The sequence below is a fragment of the Populus nigra genome, chromosome 12 (assembly GCF_951802175.1).
Source record: "Populus nigra chromosome 12, ddPopNigr1.1, whole genome shotgun sequence".
Classification (NCBI taxonomy): Eukaryota; Viridiplantae; Streptophyta; class Magnoliopsida; order Malpighiales; family Salicaceae; genus Populus; species Populus nigra.
The window spans coordinates 5,296,881-5,304,675 of record NC_084863.1 but is presented as its reverse complement, the minus strand read 5'-3'; positions in this window follow the sequence as shown (position 1 = coordinate 5,304,675).

The following is a 7,795-nucleotide window of genomic DNA, read 5'->3' as shown; positions in this document are numbered from 1 at the left end:
TAGATTTATTTTACTATAATTAGTGCATTAAACTATATATGTATTCTTACCTATATTAGAATATTAGCAATTAGTGTATTAGCTGTTTATATTTTCTTACCAAAATAAATTATACAACAACTCTTATTTAATTGAAAGGATCCTCGTGAAGAGAACATTGAGCCATTTACTCAAAATTGTTATGGTATCAAAACAAGGTTCTGTAACCTTCTGATGTGTCTTTTGTTTTGGGTTGATTAATTTTTTAATCAACAACTTCGTTTTACTTTTGGCTGACAGTCTTGCTTTAAAATTTCTAGTTTTGATTTTTTTGAAAATGTCTATAGAAACTTTAAGTATCAAATTTACAGGCAAGAATTATGCGGCATGAGAATTTCAGTTCATGATGTTTTTGAAAGGGAATGAGCTTTGGAAGCATATTGATGGGACTTCTCTTGCTCCTGCAAATGATGCAGAATTTAGTCAATGGGAGACAAAGGATGCTCGAATTATTTCTTGGATTTTAACATCTATTGAAGGTTATATGGTGAACAATTTACGCTCCTTTAGTACAGCTAGAGAGATGTGGGATTATATTAAGCGTATATATCATCAAGATAATACTGCAAGACGCATTCAACTTGAACTCGAGATCAACAATTTCAGTCAAGGTAATCTCTCGATTAAGCAATATTATTCTGGTTTTGTTAATCTATAGAGCGAATATTCTGGTATTATCTTTTCTAAGATGTCTAAAGAGCCCTTACCTAGTCTTCAAACGGTTCATGAAGTTAGTAAGCGAGATCAGTTTTTTATGAAACTAAGACCAGAATTTGAGATTGACCGGGCTGGGTTACTGAATAGAGATCCAGTTCCTTTTTTGGATGTCTGTCTAGGTGAATTATTGTGTGAACAACAAAGAATGGTGCAATCTATAATAGGTGAATCCAAGGAGACATCTGAGGTTGTCAATGTTGCTTATGCTGCTTAAGGGAAGAATCGAGATAAAGGAACCATACAATGCTACAGTTGTATGGAGTATGGGTATATTGCCCATAATTATGGCAAGAAATTCTGCAGTTACTGTAAGTGGAATGGACATATTATTAAAGATTGTCCTACACGTCCAGAAAATCAGAGAGCACAAGCTTTTCAAGCTGCTGTTGTAAATCATCAGATTCCTGGTTCTACTTCCACAACCACTATCACTCCAGAAATGGTACAACAAATGATTATCACTGCATTCTCTACACTTGGACTTCAGGGTCAAGGTAATATTGTCTTGTCTTCTTGGATTTTTTATTCTGGAGCATCCAATCATATGATTGGCTCATCTGATTTGTTATGTAATCTCTGGGAGTATAATGGCACACAAAATATTCAGATTGCTAATGGTAGTAATCTCCTGATTACAACTATTGGTGATATTGGACCTTCTTTTCCTCATGTATTTGTTTCCCCTAAGTTGTTTGCTAATTTAATTTTTGTTGGACAAATGGTGGATAATAACTGGGAAGTGCATCTCTCTCGTAATGGTTGTCTTGTGCAGGATCAAGTATCTAGGAAGGTGATCGCGATGGGGCCTAAAGTGGGAAGATTATTTCTGTTGCAATTTACTATTCTTCTATTATTGTTGAAAATAAGGTAGCAGATTGGCATAAACAATTGGGCCATCCAAATCATGTTATTTTATCTAATTTAATGAAGCGTGGTTTTCTTAGTCACAAAGATAAAGGTTCTATTCATAGCTTGTCTTTTGATTGCTCTACTTGCAAACAGGAAACATAAAACTTTACCTTTCCCTGCTTTTAGTAGTCGTGCTAATACATGTTTTGAGATTATACACTCTGATGTTTGGGACATTGCTCTTGTTATTCCACATGCATAGTATAAATATTTTATGACCTTCATTGATGATTACAGTCGCTTTACTTGGATCTGTTTTCTGCACACCAAAGCTGAGGTTTTCACTGCTTTCCAAACCTTTCTAGCTTATATTGAGACACAATTCTAGACTTGTATTAAGGTGTTCCGATCTGATAATGGTGGTGAATACATTTCACATGAATTTCAGGCTCTCCTGCAATAAAAAGGTATCATTTCGCAACGATCATGTCCTTATACCCCTCAACATAATAGGGTGGCTGAATGTAAAAATCGTCACTTGCAGGATATGGTTTGTACATTGCTTTTAGAGTCTTCAGTTCCACCTAAAATTTAGGTGGAAGCTTTATCCACTGCAGTTTATTTGATTAATCGTCTGCCCTCTCAACAATTGAATTTTGATTCTCTTTACTATCATCTTTTCAGCATGCATCCTGACTACCACAATTTACATACATTTGGCTCTGTTTGCTTTGTTCACTTGCCTTCTCATGAGCATCACAAACTTACAGTTCAGTCAGCAAGGTGTGCTTTTATGGGTTATAGCGCTGGTCAAAAAGGTTTTTTTATGTTATAATGTTATTACTAATCGTGTGCGTATATCCAGAAATGTGATTTTCTTTGAACATGAGTACTATTTTCAACAATATGTACATTGTTCTAATGGTGTTCTGCTTCTTACCTTTGATGATATCTCACCACCAGTTTTGCAGTATCAACCCGATTTTGTTTATTCGTGAAACCAGTCCCCAGCATCACAAATCCTTCCTGATCCAGTTCCTGCCCTAATTGCTCTTTGATGATCTTCCCGTATTTGTCATCCTCTTGATCGGAATAGTTTCTCTGTTATTTTAAATGATACTACAGTTCCTACCTCTTATTCTTAGGCAACTAAACATGCATGTTGGAAAAAAGCTATGTAAGAAGAACTTTAGGCTCTTGAGGTGAATGATACTTGGGATATTGTTCCATGTCCTACTAGTGTCAAGCCTATTGGTTGTAAATGGGTATATTCCATTAAGTTTTGGTCTGATGGCTTACTTGACAGATATAAAGTAAGGTCGGTGGCACTCGATAACCGTCAAGAGTATGGCATAAACTATGAAGAAACCTTTGCACATATGGAAAAAATGACAATTGTGCGACTTATTATAGTCATTGTTGTTTCTAAGGGCTAGTTATTGTGACAGATGGATGTTAAGAATGCTTTTTTACATGGCAATCTTCAGGAAGAGATATATATGACTCTACCACCAAGGTTCTTTTCTACAGCATCTGCTGATGTTTGCAAGGCAAAACAATCTCTTTATGGTCTGAAACAAGCCCCGCGTGCTTGGTTGATAAGTTTCGCTCCACGCTTCTTGGCTTCTCCTTTGTCTAGAGTCAGCATGATTCCTCTTTATTCCTTTGTAAGACTACTAAAGGAATTGTCTTGCTTTTGGTATATGTTAATGATATCATTATTACAGGGACTGACACTACATTGATTTTTCAGCTTCAAGAACGTCTTCAGTCTTCTTTTCATATGAAAGACTTAGGTCCTCTACAGTATTTTTTAGGCCTTGAGGTGTATTCTAATACTACTGGTATTTTTCTACATCAGCATAAATACATCCAAGAGTTAATTACTTTGGTTAGTCTTCAAGGTCTTTCAGTTGATACTCCCTTAGAAGTGAATGTTAAATATCGTCGTGATGAGAGTGATTTTCTATCTAATCCCTCTTTATATAAGCAATTGGTAGGGAGTCTAAATTATCTCACCATCACTCGGCCTGATATTTTCTTTGTTGTTCAACAAGTTAGCCAATTTATGCAAGCACCTACACACCTTCATCTGGTTATTGTTCATCGTATTATTTGTTATTTACATGGCACTTCTGCTCGAGGACTTTTCTTCCCTATGGATTCTCCTATTCGTTTGGTTGTATATAGTGATGTTGATTAGGCTGGTTGTTTTGACATTCGCCGTTCAATTACTAACTGATGCATGTTTCTTGGTTTCTTGGTAACTTTTTTGTTTCTTGAAAAAGTAAGAAGCAAGATCGGGTGTCTAAGTCCTCCACTAAATTTGAATATCGTGTTATGTCATTTGCCTGTTCTGAAATTATTTGGCTTCGGGGACTCTTAGGTGAGCTTGGATTTCCTCAAGTTGAGCCTACTCTACTTCATGTAGATAAAATTAGTACCATTCAGATTGCTTCTAACTCGATATTTCATGAGCGTACTAAGCACATTGAAATGGATTGTTATTCTATTTGTGAAGCATATGATGCTCATGTTATCTCTCTCCCGCATATCTCCACTACTCTACAGACTACCGATGTGTTTACTAAGGCTCTCTCCAAACACCGGTATCACTTTCTTGTTGACAAAGTGATGCTTCTTGATCATACATCATCAATTTAAGAGGGGATATCAGTGGCAGAAATTATGGATCAGAATTACAGAAATTATGGCTGCAATTATGACATTTATTTTACCATAATTAGTGCATATATATATATATATATATATATATATATATATATATATATTCTTACCTATATTAGAATTTTAGCAGTTAGTGTATTAGCTGTTTATATTTTCTTACCAAAATAGATTGTACAACAACTCTTATTTAATATATATATATATATATATATATATATATTCTTACCTATATTAGAATATTAGCAGTTAGTGTATTAGCTGTTTATATTTTCTTACCAAAATAGATTGTACAACAACTCTTATTTAATATTAATAAAAATGATCCTCGTGAAAGGAACATTGAACCATATACTCAAAATTATGAGATTTGATATTGATATTGGTTTAATAAGTATTATGCTTGATGCAAATTTTAACCACCCAATGCAAATAGGATATAATGTAGTAACATCTAAAATTTAGAAAAATAATTTTTAATTTGTAAATGTCTTTATATGCAAGTTGGAATGGTTAATTTATTTTTGTTAAGACTTTTCGTTCATAGTTTAGAATATTATATTGCATTGATTTGACATTGGTACTTGGTTAAAAAAGAATCATACTATAAGTAATATTTTTAATGTAAATGTTGACTACCCAATACAAATAGGGTAATCAATTATGATCAATAATCACTCTAGTTTGAATCTAAACATACAAAGGTAAAGATCAAAATGATATAATTTTTGTATTGCATGTTTTTTTTTTGTATAAGTCAAGGCTAAAGCCCAAAATTAAAGTAAAAGAGGAAACATTTAGATTGAAAAATCTCATGTCGATGCATGATTTACAAGTTTTAAGGTTAGTGTTAACTTCAAATTTTTACTATTTTTTATGTTAATTCCTTTACTTTATTGAAATTATTGAATTATTTTTTATAAATTCTTAATGGAATGCTAAATTTGAGTGGGATAGAGCAAATGATAATGTTGCAAGAAGGATTTGAAAGAATTAAGTTGCAACTATGTAGCATTGAAAACAATACGATGATTTTTTTAAAAAAATTAAATATTTAAATTTAATTTGTCATTAACTGATATAGAATATGTTTGTATCATGTAGACTTTGTGATTTTTAGTATCAAACACAAAAAAATCTAAAAAATATGTTAGAGAAAACGTTCTACTAGGCTAGACTGACGTGGTGGTGTGAAAGGATTTCAAGCCGCCATACATACTAGAAAATATATGGGTGGAATATATTCAACATGCGATGTCTAAAAATTTCACAAAACGCTCATTGTCCAATGAGGGAACCAGAGCTAGCAAATTCACGATTTGGTTACCAGACACACCGACGACTTCGTTTTGTTCGTTTTACATGCGAAGCTAATGGTAAGAACATTTATCTTTTAATTAATTTGTTGTTATTTATAAATATATTTAACTAACAATATTTTTTCTTACAGGATACAACTCATGGATGTGAGCCTAGCCCAATGAAGCTTTTTGTAGAGACACGTATACGGAGTGTAGTTCGTTGATAACCGCACTCAACACTTTGTGGTATGTTTGTTCAACCATTTTCTTTCATAAGTTATTATTTTCTTGAATTGAATTTGATGATTTTAGTTTTTATTTTCAAGAGTCATATAACAACTGGTTAAGGGACAGATATGAAGATGATCCTTCGACCAACCCGGATTTCGATCCTGATTTATGGATGGAGGCAGGATCGTCTAGTGGACCCAATAGAAATCAGGTGTATAGACTCTCTAAAACTACAACTGAAAACTTGTAGACAGCCCATAGTGTCTCAACCATTAGGAGCTTGCAATGATACCGAGCACCCAGTCTCTAGAGTTCACGGTCATGTTACAACAAGGAGTGAAAGAATATACAGCCTATCTAAATGAAAAATATGAACGACTCTGCGGAATATGAAGAACTCCGCCAAATGATCATGAGTATTATATCACAGATGGGTGGTACATGTACATCTTTTTTTTTTGCCATATGGTCTTGGGAATGACCAGCCTCCTCCTTCTCCTCATCCTCCAACGCTGTCTTTATTTTATCTTCATTTTATTTGAACATATAAATTTGCAATAAATATTTGGCTTTTAAATTAAGATAATTTATTTTTACATACTTGAATTTTATACAATTTTATTTTTTTATTATTTTTCAATAGATTTTTTTTAAAAAAATATTTCATAATTATTAAGGACGGAATTACCGACAATCTTAATCCATCAATATATTCCAGAGAGTTTGAAAACATTTATTGCATATGCCACTTCAACTGTTACATCACCGACAAAATTATTTTATCGGTATCTTACAGAGGGTTAGAATAAAATTATTCCAAATGCCACTACCAATCACTGACGAAATAATTTTATCGATTTATTCCAGCGGGTAAATTGTTTTTGGCGTACATTGTCCATCTGTAAAATCATCGAGGTTTTTTTTACCGATGAAAATTTCGACCAAAAATAAATTACCAACGAGTGGTTTTCTGATGGACGGTTTCTGTCCATGAATCAGTCCGTAAAATATGTATTGACTGTGTGGTAGACTAAATATTGATAGAATATTCTATCAGTAAAACTATTAAATGTAGTGGTGATAATAATGTTTTTTTATTATCAATGGATTCATCGATAAATAAAAAATTACCAACAAAAGTTTTCTCAACCAAGCATTTCTATCTGTAATCCTATTGGTAAATTAATTATGGACAAAATGATAGTACAAATATCAACAGTTGGTAAATATAAAAATTTTGATAGTGATCAATGTGCTATTATTCTTTGGATTTGTAGTATTTTACCATTTATGAGTCAGTTTCTATGAAGTTTAGTATGTGAAGTGAAATACAAGAAAATATTATATAATCAAGTGCCTTAGGAAAAGAGAGGATCATTTCAAATAGTGGTCTTGAATTAAAGAATTAGGGCGAAGGGTAGTTGAATTAAAGAATTAGGAAGAAGCTTAAATTTGTCCTCCAACTGTTACTTGATTGGGTCCCCGTAAAAAAAACATGAGGTATATACTTGTATAGTTTTTTTTTTTTTTAATAAAGTGACTTTATTTTTATTTTTATTTTTATTTTATTTGAGTGTCTTTACCTCGATTGTTTTTCTACAAGTGCAACTACCGGTTTAATGGATTGACTAAGTCAAATGTTGAAAACTTTTCGCCATTTCTTTTAAATGATTTACATTTTATTTTTATTTTTTATTCATTTATGCTAGATTTGTTATTATTGTTATAATGTTTTTTTTTAGTTTTTCATTCTAAATTTCTTTTTTATTGTATTTTTTGTTTTTCTAGCTGATTTTTATTTTAATTTAAAAAGAAAAAGAAAAAGAAAAACCCTTAGAAAAGAAATAAAATTTATATAAATTTTCAAAAAGATTGAACACATAAAAATTAGAAAAGTATGCCAATGAAGAAAATACACATTTAACATCATCAAATGTGTTTCATCAATAAATGCATAATATTTTATTTTACAC